The sequence below is a fragment of the Malaclemys terrapin genome, chromosome 7 (assembly GCF_027887155.1).
Source record: "Malaclemys terrapin pileata isolate rMalTer1 chromosome 7, rMalTer1.hap1, whole genome shotgun sequence".
Classification (NCBI taxonomy): Eukaryota; Metazoa; Chordata; order Testudines; family Emydidae; genus Malaclemys; species Malaclemys terrapin.
The window spans coordinates 116869000-116887007 of NC_071511.1; positions in this window are offsets into that span (position 1 = coordinate 116869000).

Here is an 18008-nt window from a genome sequence, read left to right on the forward strand (position 1 = left end):
ACTTCTAATTCTTAAGTATCAAAACAGTGACATGCATTCCACCAGCCTAACATGAGGACCTTTCTCCATTATTCCACCACAAGAAGAATATAATAATTCATTTATTCCTTATTTTTTAAAAAACGTTACTATTGCTGTAACCCCTTTCAATGCAGGCTGTAAAAATAAATTAAACAAAGGAAGCTGACATTAGCTTAAAATATGAAATCTAGTGGGAGGAGAAACACTTACAAACGATGGAATGTTCACTTTTGTTACTCCGCTTGCAAGTGGTACAAAGCCAGAGGGTTTATATGAGCTACCAACAAGATGTGTATTGGACAAAACATTTCATATTTAATGAATCCTGTGGAGCATCTTTACCACTAAAGATGAAATGGGGTTTTGTTGGTGGAACTGAAATTTCAGAATAATAGCGCCCCCTACGCTAACAAACACTGGGGATATGACTATGTGTGCCTGATCATTTTTTTATATGACTAGTTTTTTTTTATATACAGGCTTTTGTAATCATTACACAGTTACAACTATCTAGAGTTTTACACCATGCATATAACTGTGATATCTGGGCATCCAGCCAGCTGATGCTGCACCTATTATTTTGATGTATTGAAAAATGCACCTATATGCATACGATAGAAATTACATAATGGAATGTACAGACTAGGACTCATAATACATACACCTCATGTATAGATATGCTGGGGGAGGATTTGAACCCATGGCTTATGGGGAGATGGCTAGTTTATGATAGCCGCTTAGACTATTCAGTAGAGTTGGTCAGAATTTTTTTTGACAAAAACATTTCTTCCATCAGAGTTTGCCGATTTGTTGAAATGTTTCACGGGGGCCATATTGATTTTAGCAGATTTCCTGCCTGGTTGCCCACCAGCTCACCTTCCAGGCTCTGAAGCTCCATGGCAGCCCAGCAGACAGAATTCCCTGGAGATGGAGACCTCAAGCTTTCCAGGGTCCATGGCTCCAGGATACTGCCACGTGGGCTGCCTCAGAAGCAGGGTCCCCAGAGTTTCCAGACTCCTAGGCCAGCCCAGGAAGCTAGCTGGCCTGGGAATCTGGAAGCCATAGGAGACTTCGCTCTCAGTCTCCTAGGTTCTCGGTCTATCAGGCTGGGCGTCTTGGAGCCTGCACTCCCAGAGCTTCTAGACTCCCAGTTCCCCATCGGTTAGCCCAGCAGGCTACCAAGAATCCAAGACTTCCTGGGCTTTCCATCTAGTTGGGAACCCTGGCTGCCTGCCCGGTTGACTGGCAGGCTGCAGCAGAACCAGGGAGGTTGGAAGCTGGGGATTGAAACAGGCATATTCCTTAGCTGTGAAACTGACAAGAATCATATCAATTTCAGAGCTTCCAAGGTCGGTGCTGGGCTGCAGCCCACCAGTCAGGCAACTGGGTATCCCAGGGAGCATATTTCATTTCAGAAACACCCTGTTTCAGCATTTCCAAAAATAAATATCAGGGGATTTCAGACCTGCAAAAGTTTTAAAGTTTTTGGCTTTTCATCCTGATTCATGACAAAAAACAGTTTCCAAAAATTTGAAAATGTGGACAGAACTGAAATCAGCTTCCCTGTCATCTCTACTATTCAGCCACCACTCACCAGTGAGTACAATGATCTATGTGCCCCTCCATGTCCTATAACTGTCCACTTCTCATGACTGGGTGAGGTGCTATGACCTATGTTCTACAGGAAATCAGACTAGATCATCAGAGTGGTCCCTTCTGGCCTCTACCTACCAGCAGTGAATACTATCCACTTTACCATACCTATTTTATAGATGCCCAAGCTCACAGAGTGAGGCAGTGTCTGAATTGGGGAATTGCACCCAAGCCTGCTGAATTCCAGCCCCTTCTTCTAATCACCAGGCGATGCTGTCTTCCCTAGACCTCATTTGTGAAAAAGGAGACCTGAGTTGGTGACCCAATTTGCATATACAAAATTAAAGCAAAGAGAAACCATAATAGTTGCTGTGTTGTGTTAAAGATTGTCAATTACAATGCGCCTTCGAGGATATATTCCTGAAGGGTCTGTGACTAACAGAGTTAGTCACTCTAACTTGTAATAGGCAGACTCAAGAAGCAGATGTCAAATGAGGAGGAAATTCCAATGGAAGAGTAGATTTAAGGATTGACAGAGATGATAAATTCATACAAGCCCCCGCACGCATCAGGAGCTTTGAGTGTTCACTACACAACAGGCTGTGTGTTGGACAGCAGTAAAATTATGGCGATCGGGTTTTAAAAGAATAAGAACAACCAACCTGCCCAGCCAGATGCCTCAGTTGAATCAAATCTATCTGAAGGTTCTAAAATCTCTGGCTAATGTTTCTTTTTCAAATGATTCTCCTTCCCCCGCTACTCTTGTGCCTGAACCCTGAGGAAGTCTGGCCGGGAGCCTATGCTTCACATTAGAGGCATCCTTCCTCATGCCCGCAGATAACTACCAACCTCTTCCCTTCCACCCCCAGTTCAGGAAAGTAAGTGTCCATTTCCACCCCGTGCAAATATATTTCACTGGAGCTGCTTGGAGATGGGGCAAACTGTCAGCTTTTGTTTTGTTTTTAATTCCCAATTTTTTTTCAATAGTTCCAAAAGATTCCAGTCAATTCTATCGTTGGTGGAAGAAGAGAGAAATGTCATCCACATTCTTCCATGTTTTTTTTTTTAATGCTGAAACATGGTTGCAATTTCAAAATTTGAACAAATTTCCACCATCTCTAAGGCCCACTTTAAATGCTGGTCTTGGGTACTGCTGGGTATGCTGGATATAAGTGAGTGATAGTGGTAGGGGTTGTGACTGCTGGGTGCGGGAGGTCAGAGCAGGAGATAGGCCCAAAGCGGGTGAAGTTCCTGGGCTATAGTACTGAACATTATTAATTATTTCTATTACAATAACGCCTGGTTGCTCCAGTCAGGGATTGGGGCACTATTGTGCTAGGCACTGTACATGCATCTAACAAAAAGACAGTGTCTGCTTCAGAGAATATATACAGATTATTGGTCCAGTTGGACTATTTGTTTAGAAAAAATATACTGGTCTTGAAAGCATTTCTCTCTGGTTTTCAATGTGTTTCTCTGCTTCGACAATGTAAATTAAATTGTTATTTTTCATATAGTAGTAGCACCTTTGAGCTCCATTCAGGGATGAGGACCCTAATGGGATAGGCACAGTACATAACAAAAAGACAGGCCCCAAAGAGTTTACAATCTAAGTAGCATTAACCTTAAAGTGTACGTGTCATCTAATTTGCCATGAGTTATGCAATAACTTCAATAGTTTCACAAAGCTTAAAGAAAAGCTGATGTTTTCCCCACAGCTGTGATTCCATCTCCCAGTATTTAAACCCTATGCTGCTACTGTCATATGCTTTTCCTATAAACAAGATCTAAAACAGCTACAATGGCCCAATGAAGTTAAAATGGACTTCCACCTAAGAGATTAATTATTTCCACAATCTGAAAATGGGAATTACAAGCTTTTAGGTTGTTGAAAGTGTGTTGAGGCAAGATAGTAATCAGAATGATGCAATTTTAAGGTCCCCAGGGGCTAGAAATGTCTTCCATGCTAACATTAGTTTCCCTCTCTGCTGGTTTGACACATCATACCGTAAAGTGGTCCCCTAGACCATGCAAAAATATTGGCTGTTTATCAGACAAGCCAGAATCCTTTCAGCATCCCTGCTGAAACCAGAAGGGATGATATATCATAAGCAAGGCAGTTCTCACTGTCTTCCTGGCCCATCCTGAGGCAGGAAGCAGAGGAAATCTCACAAGAAATCCTGTTCTTGCAACGATTCTAGCCAAATAATGCAGCCACAAGAGGAACAGATAGCTCCGTTACACTTCTGATGAGCATTTATACTTTTCAGCCCTTATCCAAAGGAAATAAGAACTTTGAAGGGTTCACATGTATCATACCTAACTTTTGGCCAACTATCTAGGTAGAATAATTGCTTTAGTCTTGCTACTGCTTGTGTATTTATGAAGAGAAAATTAAAACAGCATGAATTTCACTCTGTCAAGATTCCTCCAGAACGGTAGGCTAAATCAGTATTGCACCAGCTTTTCTGCTGGAGTTCCACCTGTCCCTAATAAGAGCTATTTGTTTCTACTTTGCTCACACGTTTCCACTAATAAAAGGTCAATTATAACTTTGCCAGAACTATCCCTCTCTTGGAGCCTGATCCTGAAAGTAAACAGTATGCCTTGTAAGAAATGGACACAAGATTGGATCCTATGATAGGTATATCTTACATCATCATTTACAAGATTGGAATGTAATCCTATCAAACGAGCTATAAAACAGTAGATTTCTTTTACTTTTGAAGGTCAATCTGGAAGTCTTCACTCAGGCAAAACTCCTACTGAAGTCAGTCTCAACACCAAGGTCAACACAAGCCAATGGGAGTTTTGCTTAAGGACTGCAGGATGACATCTAGGAATTGCCAGACTGAATCAGACTATATTGCATAAGTTATTTATAGAAATGTCTATAGCCCTCACTGCTGCAGTCATTTCACTCCTTTATACAATTAAATCCTCAGTCAGTTAAAGTCTCCATTACTCCAGCAGCATCATGCTAGAGATGGAAAAGATCAGAGGTCATCTGGAGTGTCATACAGCACATTCATTATTGACCAATTCAAGGTCATGCACGTTGGAAGGAACCATCCGGACTATTCACATACATTGCTGGGTTCCAGATTAACTGTGACTGCTTTCGAAAAAGCATCTCTATGGACAACTCAATGGAGATCTCTGTTCACTGTGTGACTCCCGGAAGGAAATATATGTCCTCACTCCTTAGGTTAAACACCTGGTTGAGTGATTTTCTGGAAGGGAACTGGAACTACTCAGATGCTTAAAATTAAGCACATGCCTAAATGCTTTGCTGGACCAGGACCTACATGATTTTTAAGCTGACAGCATCATCTACATGAGGGACCAATCTGGTGACCCCTCTTCTAAGCTTCTGAGCGTCCTCATTCCCCACAGGGTGCCATGGACATGTCAGGTGCTCATCATCTTACAGGACTGGGTGCTAAGAGGCCACATATCAACATCCAAATCCCTGGTGAGCAGCTGAGCTAGTCACTCCTGTCCTGAGGGAATATACGTCAAAGTCTTGCCTTCACTAAACTTCGGTATTTAAATAGTATTTTGTCTTCCTATGGATGTTAGCATTTATACATGGAGGCCACTGGATACTGCCTTCAGGGGTGCTGGTACAGGGAGGCCCGGGGGGCCATCATTTTTTACTAGCCATAAGGGTGAGCAATGGGGGTGAGAAAAAGAGTGGGGGCAAGGCCTTGGGGGGAAGGAGTGGCACGGGGGGTGGGCCACAGTTCGGGTACCAGTGCCCCCCCCCCACTTTTAGGGCGCTTCCATCGCCCCGACTGCCTGTACTGGCCAGGGGATTTATGTAGTGATCTAAGACCACTGGATAGATCTTTGACAAATACGTCTCCTCCTTCCTGAGGGTGCTGAAGAGATGATATATCCTGCAACAGCACTTTGTTACAACCACCTGTCACAAAAGCCAATATTGCCTGTAGCGGTGCACGCACTAGAAATATGGTAGTTGACATGCCAAGTGATTGTTTTAATAGACCTTGTTAAACCAGTTAGCTTTACAGACCTCAAGCTATCACCAGAGTGATTTTTTTTTTTAGACTGAGTGAGGTGAACTACCTAGCCCTACAAATTGTTTGTCAATAACCCCAGCCTAGCTGAGAGGATAACCTGCCCCCGAGACTTCTTCTACATGACAATGGGAACAAACACACACATCACCTGCAATTAGAACGCCAGCCCTCATGCAACATGGAAACTGAGGACATGCAGGGCCGGTGCTACCATTAAGGCGAACTAAGCAGTTGCCTAGGGCGCCAAGATTTGGGGGTGCCAAAAAGCGGTGACCCCAATTTTTTTTTTACAGCATTCCTTCCCAAGCACGCGGTCGCTGCTCCACTTCTCCTGCCTCCCAGGCTTGCAGCGCCAATCAGCTGTTTGGCACCGCAAGCCTGGGAGGGGAGGAGAATTAGAGCGGGGGCGACGTGCTCGGGGAGGAGGAGGAACAGAGGTGAGCTGGGATGGGGAGCTTCCACACAGCTCCCCGGGGGGGAGCTGCGCCACGGGGGGGGGAACGCCTCAGGGCAGAGCGGGGGGGAGTTGCCGCGGGGGGAGCGCCTCTGTGCGGGGGGGGGGGGCGGGGAGCTGCCACAGGGCTGGGGGGGGTGCAAGGTGGAAGTTTCACTAAGGGCGCGAAACTTCCTTGCACCGGCCCTGAGGACATGGCTACACTTGCAGATGTAGAGCTCTATGAGTTAAACCAGCCTTCGGAGAGTGCAGTAGGGAAAGCGCTGCAGTCTGTCCACACTGACAGCTGCTTGCGCACTGGCATGGCCACATTTGCGGCACTTGCAGTGGCATTGGGAGTGGTGCACTATGGGCAGCTATCCCAGCATGCAAGTGACTGCATCGTGCTTTTCAAATGGGGTGGGGTGGGGTGGGGTGGAGTGTGACAGGAACTGTGTTGTGTGTATGTGCGGGGAGAGAGAGTGGGTTTTTGGGGTGTTGAGAGTGTCAGCATGCTGTCTTGTAAGTTCAGATCCCCCTCCCCCCCACTCACTTTTTCCTCAGAGCTGATAAGCAGCCGGCTTCTCCGAAACGGAGCTTTGAAAGGGCATTTCCACATTCCTGCAGCCGATTTCATAACAATGACAAGAGTGGCCACTTGACTTAAGGGCATTATGGGATGTTTCCAGAGGCTGATCAGAGCGCAGTAACGCAACACCTCATTCACACTGGCGCCGTGGCGCTCCAGCGGGGGCACAGCAAACATTATTCCACTTGCCGAGGTGGAGTACCAGCAGCACTGTAGCCGCGGAGTCAGAACGCTCTACAAGCCTTGCCAGTGTGGACGGTGAGTGAGCTAGGGCACCCGGGGCTGCTTTCTTGCGCCGTAACTCGCAAGTGTAGCCAAGGCCTGAGACGTCTCAGCCTAATTAGGGCAGCTCTGAACTAACACCGCTAAGGGTCCTTCCCACTGAAGCCAAAATGAGATGAACACAATGCAGAAAGAGTGAGGAATCAGTCAGTGTTTGATGGGCAAAAGGGGGAAATCTGACTCCCAACTTCCTTTTTTCTGGGCAACAGAAAACTTCACGAAAACTCCCAGTTTTCTTCCCACTCACTCCCACAGCTGGAGGGGGGAGCAGTCTTAGCCCATCATGAGGCCTTACCTGACCTGGGATTTCAGGCACTGGTGTGGCTGCATTGGCACAGTTATTCAATCCCCTGCTTTCACTGGTGCAGTAAAATTGGTGCAACTTACTCCAGTTTCAAAGCTGGTCAGTGCACTGGTACAAATCATACTGTGCTAGTGTAAAGCATGTCTACATTCAGGTTTTGCAGCGAAACCAGTGGGTGAAGTTCCAGGGTGGACAAGTCAACAAAGGTTTGTTGTGGGGTGAGGAAGAGTGGTAGGAAAATTTGGGGGCCTCAAGTAGCTGTTTGCGTTGATTATGCCTAAAACCTGGGGTCCTGAGAAAACTCTCTCCTACATTACAGTGTCTCCGAGTTTCCTAGTATGGAGCTCAGTGAGCCAACGAGAGGTGTCTAAAACTGCCATGGTGAACTTAAAAACAAGAAAACCCACTGGAGTCCGGTATAAATGCATACGTTTCTGCTTCTGGTTCCCAGAACTGATCATATCTTTCCAAACTAAAATTGAGATGAGAGGAAAAGCTGCCTGTTCATGGGACTGCTGACATACAATTAATACAAAATAAGGAGGCTGCTTGGTGTTCGTTCGAAGTGATCCATTCCCCTGACACAACGAGAGCTAATGAACTACATCTGAACGCATCAGCATAAGATTTTGACAAATGCGCCATTTGCCTATTGAGAGGGTGGGAAATGATTACAAATGGCAAGCTGGGCTTGTTTTCAGGCATGGACACTCCAGAAACAGCGGTATTCTGGACTCAGTTGGCTGTTCTCTGTGTAAATGATTTCACACTTCTGCTACTAAATCAATTGGGTGTTTCTCTGTTTAAGAATTGCTGAAATAAAATATCTCCTGCTCCATAGTTGAGGTATGTACTCAGCAATCCCAGGGTGGGGGTGGGGGGCTTATTTCAAATCTCCATTAGTCTACTAAAGATGAGCAGGTTAAATACCTATAGGATTATACTCTTAAACTGAAAGAAAGAAAAAGGAGTGCTACTCCAAAACCTTTTGGTTCTGGGTGGGGGTGGGGGAATGCTCATCTAAGCACTTTGGTTGAGGAGAGAAAGCCCAAGGAGTAAGGTGATGCTAGGTCAGAGGTGGGCAAACTACGGCCCGGGGGCCACATCTGGCCTGTGGGACACTCCTCCCCGGCCCCTGAGCTCCTAGCCCAAGAGGCTAGCCCCCAGCCCCTCCCCTACTGTTCCCCCTCCCCAACAGCCTCAGCTCACTGCGCTGCCGGCGCAATGCTCTGGGTGGCCGGGCAGCGCAGCTGCAGAGCCCGGCCTGACCTGGTGCTCTGTGCTGCGTGGTGGTGTGGCTGGCTCCAGCTGGGCAGCACGGCTGTAGCGCCACCAGCTACTGGTGTTACAGGCAGCACAGTAAGGGGGCAGGGAGCAGGGAGGGTGGATAGAGGGCAGAGGAGTTCGGGGAGGGTGGCCGGGGGTGTGTGTGGATAGGGGTCGGAGCAGTCAGAGGGCGGGGAACGGGGCTGGGGGGGGGGGTTGAATGGGTGCAGGGGTTCTGGGGGGAAGTCAGGAAGGAGGTGGGGCTGGATGGGGCAGCGGGGAGCAGGGGTTCCAGGGGCAGTCAGGGAGAAGGGGTGGTTGCATGGCGTGGGGAACAGTCAGGAATGAGAGGAGGGGTTGATGGGGCGTCGGGGAGCAGTCAGGGGTGGGGATTCCAGGGCAATGAGGGGATAGGGAGCGGGGGGGTGGAGGGGACAGGGGTCCTGTGGGGGCCGTCAGGGGGCGAGAAGCGGAAGTAGGAGGATGGGGGGGGGGCCTGGCCATGCCTGGCTGTTTGGGGAGGCACAGCCTCCCCTAACTGACCCTCCATACAATTTCCGAAACCTGATGCGGCCCTCAAGCCAAAAAGTTTGCCCGCCCCTGTGCTAGGTATTAGTGCTTGTCTCACAGTGAGTTACTGTGCGGCTGTGACTCTACAGTGCAACCAGCTTGCCACATAGTAACGTCCTGAGTGGGCACAGCTAGAGATCAGCAAAGGCGCCGACTTCTGCTGGTGCTGGTGGGTGCTTGACTCCCCTCTGCCCCCTTCCGCCCCCGCCCCGTCCCCATTCCAAACCCTTCCCCAAAGTCCTGCCCCAACTCCGCCCCCTCCCTGCCCCTATTCTGATTCCTTCCCCAAATCCCCGCCCCGGCCCTGCCTCTTCCCTGCCTCCTCCCCTGAGCACGCCACGTTTCTGCTCCTCCCCCCTCCCTCCCAGAGCTTTCTAAGCCACCAAACAGCTGTTTGGCAGCAGCAAGCGCTGGGAGGTAGGCGGAGGAGCAGGGACACGATACACTTAGGGGAGGAGGCAGCAGGGCCGCCCAGAGGATTCAGGGGGCCTGGGGCAAAGCGGGGGAGCTTTGAAGTTCAGTCCCCTTCTGGGGTAACAAAAAGATCCAACTGAAAATTCATAAAACATCCCTGCATATGTGAGCCTTCAGCCCCATTCCTGGGCTATTCCTTGGCCAGACTGCAGCCCCATGCTGGGCTTAATATTCCTTCCATTGGGCTTGCATGCCCCTTCCTCAAGGGCTGGTAGGGGAACCCAGACTACTCTGGGTTCTGGCCTAGAGACCTATATTGAGCAGCTTGGTCTGCTTCTTTAGTCATACTGCTTTTCCCTGGGCTGCTTCCAGCCCTCATGCTGCTTCCTCACAGCCTGTGCTAAAACATGGCCTCCCTTTGGTTTCCAGGCTTCTCCCTGGGTTCTCTCAGGTCCTCCTTTCTCTGCTGAACTAACCACTCTTCCACCCCTCTTGGGCTCCACTGAAGTGCCTTTCCCTGACCCTACCTCAGGGCCTCCCCCATAGGAGCCTAACCTACTCCTTGTGGATCCTCCTGCCTGGCTTCTTGCCTGGCTAAGCCCTATCTCCTGACCCCCAGTGTCTGACCTGCTCTTTGTGGGTTTCATTCTGCAGGGGACTCCTGCCTCCTCCCTACTGAGTTCCCTCAGCTTCCTTATAAGGGTTGGGTGCCTAATGATCCTTACCTAGCTCCGCCTCCTCTGGCCAGGAGGCAACCCATCAATCACAGGTGCAGTAATTGGCTCTTAACTACTTGTCTAACAGGGGATGGGAGTAAGCTCTGTCCTTGAGATCTTTTGAAACTTTTCGGAAAATAAAACAGAGACCCACAATAGGCGATGAATGGGGCACATATGGGAGAGCCAAGCTCAAGTCCCTGCTCTGCCTGATCCTACAGCAGGGACTTGAACATTGGGTCTCCCACTTCCTATGGGAGTACCTAGCAAGGTGGGTCCACAACCAGCTATTGTGGGGTGGGTCTCCCTCTCTCCCATTCCATATTGGACCTGAAGAACTGTCCTGACAAAAGTTTCCATGAGAAGTTTTGGTTTCAATTATTCAGCATTTTCCAACAACAACAAAAAATTACGGGGAAAAATTCCCAAACATCTCTCTTCTTTGAAGCATTCCAGTTATAAAACCAAACTCCTGTTCCACTGATTGTGTTCCAGATTGTAACCACATATGCCTCTAGACTGCAAGTTCTCTGGGGAAGGGACACCATGCAGCGCTTGCAACTATTGTGATGGGCACCTTAGAAAACCCTAAGTCAAAGAGAGAGAGAGAGAGAGTATTTGTGTAGCAGATGTGGTATTTTCCCCCTGTTGTTCAGTCCTGTGCACATCTATTGTATTATAAAAATAATTAATAATAGATTAAGCAGAATTGTTAGGAATTTATCAGTGAAATTATAAATACACAAAAGCAAAAGATGGAAAGCCACCTAATGGGACATTTGAGTCATCTTAGAGCCTTTATGAAATGCTGAAGATGGAACAATTCCCATTTTACCTATATGGAAGTGAACTGGTGCCTTTTGTTCCTCTTTCAAGAAGGAGATTCAGAGTACAAGAAAGTTTGTGTCAGTGGGTGGGCTGGTTTAAACCAGTGAAGCACAAACATGACAAGGTGTGTTGGGTGGGCTGTGTTTGGATAAACTCCCTGATGCTTGAATGCTTATACAAAGCTCATCCAAACCACCTGTGCCTATCAACACTCGGCAGCAAATCTTAGTAGATTAGATGGAATTTCTGGTATTGTACTACCTGGGTATGTCTGGATTGGAAATACCATTAGAGCCACCTTTCCCAGAGACTACCATTTTCCCCATATGGGTATTAATGGGTTCATTTTGATGTTAATTAATCACAAATTGTCTTTAATGTAATTATGTATTTTATTCACAAGCTGTGGTTCTGTTCGGTCTTTTAGAATACCAGGGTTTCTCTCTGAATTTTCATTTGGCAATTACTCTATTTATAGCATCAGAGGAAGTAAGTCATTTGAATCAGTAGCTATTAATGATTAATATGGTGGGTTATTCCCTGTTCGTGGCCTGAAAGTTTTTCCTCCTCCAGGAAAAGAGTCTTTTGACTACGAGGGAGATACTATAGGCCCAAGTTCCATTGAAATTTGGGTATCTAACTCCCTTTGGACTCTGTTTTGGAAATCCCAGCATCAATATGATAATAATATAATATAAAATAATAAAATAAATTAATAAGTGTTTTTCATCAGTAGATCTCAAAGCACCTTATAAAGGAAGTCAACATCATTATCCCCATTTTACAGATGGAGAAACTGAGGCATGGGGCGATGATGAAGTGGCTTGCCCAAGGTTACCCAACAGGCAACCCATCTTGTGGCCAACAGCCTACCAGCAATCACAGAGCTCTTGATCAGAAAATAGTGTCTGCTCTCAGGAAGATTTGGTCAACTCCCTCACCCGACTCCAGCTTATCTCAACCATTCACGAGGGAGTGGAATCAGCTATTTCTTTCCTAAAACCTTACCAGGCTCTTTGGCTTGACAATATCCATGGGGAGTTCCTGCATCACATGAGCTCATACTTTCGCAACTTTCTGCTAAAACTCTAGAATACTTGTCTGGAATGCTGTATAGTTCCAGAGGTCTGGCAAAGGTCACATATTGTGGCACTTCTTAAGCCTGGAAGGATGGTGGATGACCCAAAGAATTATCGCCCAATCCCTCTAATCAGCATCCCTTTTAAGTTGCTTGAGAGACCGGTACTTAAATAACTGTTGCCTTTAATTGACCCATAGTTACCTCATTACCAGGCAGGGTTGTAGTGCTGAGAATCAAATGATTAGACTGACATCTTTTATTGAGGATGCCTTTGAGGCAGGACAAAAGGCCAGCACTGTTTTTGTTGACCTTTCATCAGCATATTAAATAGTTTGGCACCACGGACTAGTCCTAAAATTACATTCCACGGTCCCAGAAAAAAAACTTGTAAAGTTTATTATGTGGATGATTTCCAACAGAACAGCGATTGTCAAGTGTGGAGACGGTTCAAGTTACCCATGTGATATGAACAACGGACTTCCCCAGAGATCTGTACTCCCTCCGATGCGCTTTCATATTACACAGCTAACCTGCCACCCACCTTGGCAACTCCGTGTATGCTGATGACATCTGCTTAACAATAGCCAGAAGGAACACTGAGGAGCTGGAGACCTGCCTGTCCTCTGACCTTGACACCTTGGCCAAGTAAATTTTGAACTGGTGACTCAAACTAAATGCACTAAAGCCAATATAATCTTGTTTCCATCTCGCCAGCTGGTTAGCTCATCGACAGCTGCACATCCTTCTGAACAATCAGCCAATCGTTTTTGAACCGTACCCTGCTTATCTGGGGATAAAGTTTGACGGCTCCCTGTCCTTTCAACAGCACGGTAAGAAGACATGCTAAAGTCCAGCTGAGACTCACACTCCTCTTCAGCCTTGCTAATAACTCATTGGGCATTAGTGCTGCAATGGATACCTACCGATGCCCTAATTATTGCACTTTCCAAATACTGTGCAGCATGGGGCTCCAGGAATCACTGTGGCTAATTGGACTCAGCGATCAACATGGCCCTTCATATCATCACTGGTGCGAACCGGACAACTCCTGTGGCATTGGGCAAGTCAATTCACCTCTCTGTGTTTCTGTTTCCCCATCATATGAATGCAATAACAATACCAAATTTGCAGGGCTTTTGTGAGGATTAACCAGTTAAAGTCTGTCAAGGACTTTGAAAGTTATAAAATGTTTTATAAGGGGCCTGATCCAAAGCCCAATGAACTCCATGCACGTTTGTCCTTTGACTTCAATGGTTTTTGGATCAGTCCCTAAGTGCTAGGTATTTGCACACTCAGAATCACAACAGTATTATGCATGAGAATCAAGCTGAAACTCAAGAGGTGTAATTCTGTGATCCACGGGCCAGGCTTTACTCTGAAGTAGGTGTAACTCAGGGCAAGAATTTGTCCTTACATATGTAACATTGTCTCATACTGGAAGGCTACCATATCATCTTGTCTGACATAAATTCCATTTTCCTATATCCTCTGTTTCCAGGCAAAACAGGCAAAGTAAATAGCACAATAAAATACTAACGGCTTTTCATATCAACAGTTCTGAATCCTCTTGAGAAATCACTAAATGCCCTGCCTGGAATAGTTAGCAAATAATGCTCCCTCTCTTCCCCTGTGGAGTTTTGAAAAATGTAACCCATAAAATGTGTTTGACATTCTAAACCGAGTCTGGTCTCCCAGCGAACACGATGGCCTCCTTGAATGAACATGAGTTTCATTGTTAGCGCTGACATTCTGAATCCAGCAAAGCGGAATGCTGTTTCTATGCCCTGTGCATTACTAGCATATAATGTAGAAGGGAACTTCTCAAGGAAACTACATTTGATCAGTGGGAACACCTAAATGGAGATGCACACACAGAGTGCAACATGAGTTTCAAGCAGTGAATATAGCAACGCCTACAGTGAAGGGTGCAGACACTTGCCATTATCAGATCCTCTTTTCGGTTGTTTATAGTTGCCAGACTTCAACTGTTTGGGCTGAAATTTTCCATGCAGAGGATACTCTCTGGAAAATTTCAGCCTAGAGGGTTCAGTCTTTTCTTAGAAAGAGGTTAGAGGAAAACACGGGGATGGGGGGTTGCCTCTGTTAAACAATTCTTTATGTTTTGCTGAGAAGCTGTAGTGCTGAGCAAAGCTAAGAAGTGTAGCTGTAGTGCTTCCCTGCTCTGGAATAACGGCTTAAAAATCTGACAGCGGGTTGGCCTTTGCATCAGGAATGTGCCTTTTGCCATCCCTCTTGGGGAAAGAAAACACCAAAACTTGGCCAAATTATAAGCTTTTAAAAATTCGCAGTTTGCACGTTCTCAGCGGAGACTTGCTAGAGTTTGATTTGTGAAGATTCCATCCACACGGCGCATGTGAGGACTTCCCTTACAATTGCTGCTTCTGGCTGCCGTGGCATCAGGTACGGGAATTGAGAGCAGGGAGCCTCTCTCTTTTGAGCTCTGAATGCTGGTGCCCAGGCAAGTAGCAGGAGGAAACCGCCTGAGTGAAATGCAAAGGAGCTGGACCTAGGGGACGGCGAGGAGGTAGATTCGGTCAAGGGGCAGGGACTTGGGGGAACAGAGATGAGGAACTGGGGGGAGAGCAAGAGAATGGGATGAAGATGAGGAGCCAGGTGGGAATGAAACTGGGACATGAAACTGAGCCAAGCTGGGAGGTGGGAGATTGGGATGTATAGCCAAGGAATGGGAGAAGCCTGGGCCAAGGAGCCAAAGGGATGGGATGATGGATTCTAGGATTGGGACAAAGACAGATAGGAGGAATTATCTGCAGATGGGGGCAGGTTTCAGAGGATCTGCAACTCCCAGGGTACAATCCTTCAGAACCTGGAGTGGAACCCAAGATTCCTGAGTTTCCCCATTCCTCTGCTATCAGCAAATAGCTGTGAAATTCTGTTGCAAATGTTGTTTCTCATCTCCTTCTAGTGCCTATGCCACAGAGCGAAGAACAACCTACTACTCTGTTATCTCATGTGGCAGAGGTCTGAAGACAACCACTCAAAAGTTAGGAAATGCCAAAATGAAGGTTGCCTGTACATCCTTAATGCAACTTCTTTGTGCATATGCATTATGATACAATCTTTAATGACATGATCACTTACTATTTTTCCCCCCCACAGGATCCCTGCTTCAGTGCACAGGATGGATGATGATCAGGGAATGAAACATGATATGTAGGGAGGGAAGCAGTTGTCTGTAGGACCCCTGCCTCATTTGTTGCAGAAGCTGGAATCATAAACACATGATTCTCCTTCTTGTCCAATCCGTAGATGTGTGATTATAGCCTAATTGTGTTATGTAATGTTAAAAAAAAACTATAAAAGAAAGCTTGTAATAAACAGGATTCGATTCAGCTTGCAACCACATTGGTCGTGTGCTTTATCCGCTCCGCATGGGACCCCACAGGATGTAATTATATATATATAAATAGAGAGAGAGAGAGAGAGAGAGAGAGAGAGACTATGTATGGGGTCAGATTTTGCCCTTAGGTTGCTTGGATATATCTGAAAGCAAAACTAGCCACATGAGCTGGGTTTCTCAGCTGGTGTAACGTGTTGTAGCTCCATTAACTTTCAATTTATCTTGCTTGTAAATCATCACGACAGACATTAGACTTTTTTTTTTGTTCTTTACTCCTAAAAGTGACCAGATACAATGGTGATGGGCACCATATAAAAACTGCTTATAAACTACATCATATATAGTTGTGATACACTACATAAAAACATTCTCACTTACACATATTGAGCCTAATTTTTAAAAGGAGGCCATGCCAAGCCTCCATTTGTGTGTGTGTGTGTGTGTGTGTGTGTGTGCATCTAACTTCCTGATTTGAGGGCAAAGTCAAGTACCTCAGTGTCTAAGTAACAGCATTTGTGCCTGTAATGATCATTGCGGATGGAATTACCTGTGGACCGAGAACTGTGCTCCAGAAGGGTTAGCCTTTAGGCTCTGTGATGGAGAAAGTGGAAAGCTGTGATATCCCAGGACCTCTGGGACTCAGATTCACCAGTCCCGATCCTCCAAGTATTTAGGCTCTAACTTCTACTGAAATCAATGGAAGTTAGGATCCTAAATACCTTTGAGGATCTGGGCCATAATTCCTCCCCTGTCCCCTCGTTGTTCTTGGCGGTCAGTTAATTGCGTCACTCTGATGGAGTGCAGCTTACTTACCCACTCATAATGTGGAGATCTTTGCTGGCCAGTGCATAAAAGGGGGTCATGGGTATCAACTGGCAAAGGGTTCACAGTTCTTGACAAGCAACTCCTGTCTCAGACCTGACAAACTCACTACACCTAACACACCACTTTCACAGTATTTATCCATAAAGGATAGCATGTGAGGTCTCTACTGAAAGCTTGTAACTTATCCAGACTCACAATCTTGTGAGATGTGCATGGGGTAATATTTATGAAATAATGTAACCGTATTTAAAATTATGCTCTTACAGTCTTTGGAATAACAATTAGTCACCAGGGAATCATAGTCTCAGGGATGGCCCAAACAAAAGGGAGGGAGTTGTCACCCCTCCCTGACTAGACGATTATATATTCAATTGTCCACCATTGTAACAACTCAGAAAAGTCCATGGAAAACCATCAAGGACAAACTATAAACATTAAAACCACTTGGAATTGAAAAGGAACGATAGGAAAGTGAGGGGGCTGCCCTGCCTAGGAATAAAGACAAGAGACTAATTCAGTGTATCACCGGGTGGAGAAAGACACTCTGCATCCATTCACTGAGGAGGTACCTTGAAACAGCTGGTGTGCTTCATGAAAGATCAAGTCCTGGCTCCTTAAGGCCAGCAAATGCTGCAAAAAGACTGAGCTGGGGGTGAGACTCTACTCTCTTAGCTAAGAAAGTTCACAATTTATGATTTTGTTTTGTACGTAACCATTTGTTTCCATCACACATACTTGTTTCTATTTGACACTCTCTTCTGTCTTAACATCAATTTCCGTTTGTTTTACTATCACTGAACTCAAGCACTGTGGGTGATACAGGAGCAGTGGGCTAAGGTAAAACCAGTAAACTGGGCTACGCTCTTCCTTTGGGTGGGTATCCAGTGGTCAGGGGCTGGATACCACAGGAGGGACACCTGAAAGGGAATCGGGGGCTAGTGGTGAACCTATTGTCAACCTGTAGGGTAAAGGCAGGGCTAGAACAGCCCAGAGGAGAATGCTTGAGTGGCTGACAGGCTGGTTGTGTGAGGGAGTTAACACCAGATGGCCAGAACAGGCAAAACTCCCCCGCACTGGAGGCAGGTGCATCACAGGCCTCGGTGCTCTGAGAAGTGTCACAGGGGCAGATCCATGTTTCTGCCCATTCCTTATCCCTCCCCCCTCATCTTTGCTCACTTGCTTTCGGGGCTGGGGAAGCAGTAGGCATGCAGCCCCTTTACTCTCTCCTCCATGCCCCTGGCTGCAACCCTAGCAGCCACAGGGGTGGGGAAATGCACCAGGAAGGAGTCCTTAATGCAGGCCCCCCAACACACTCTCCTGTGTGGTTCCGCTAGCACTAGGGACAGAGGGCTGCTTTTCAATAGCAAGCTGATTGCATTAGCAGGGTGGTTTTCATCAGGTGTACTGATAAAAGGGCTCTTTCGGTGGGAAGCAAGGGCCATGGCTCATTTTATTATTTATCAGTCCAGATTGCCAGTTATTGCCTGCCAGATGATCATTCCTATCGTCATGACTGTCAGACCTTGAACGTACCCTCAGAGTGTGCTTCAAGGTTAATGAGACGCACAAAGTATTTCCTCTTTCCTATTGTTAAACCCTCAAGAGCACTGTGGAGAATTTCCAGGCCTGCGTCAGGCTGGAGCTTTGAGGGGCACCTGGCA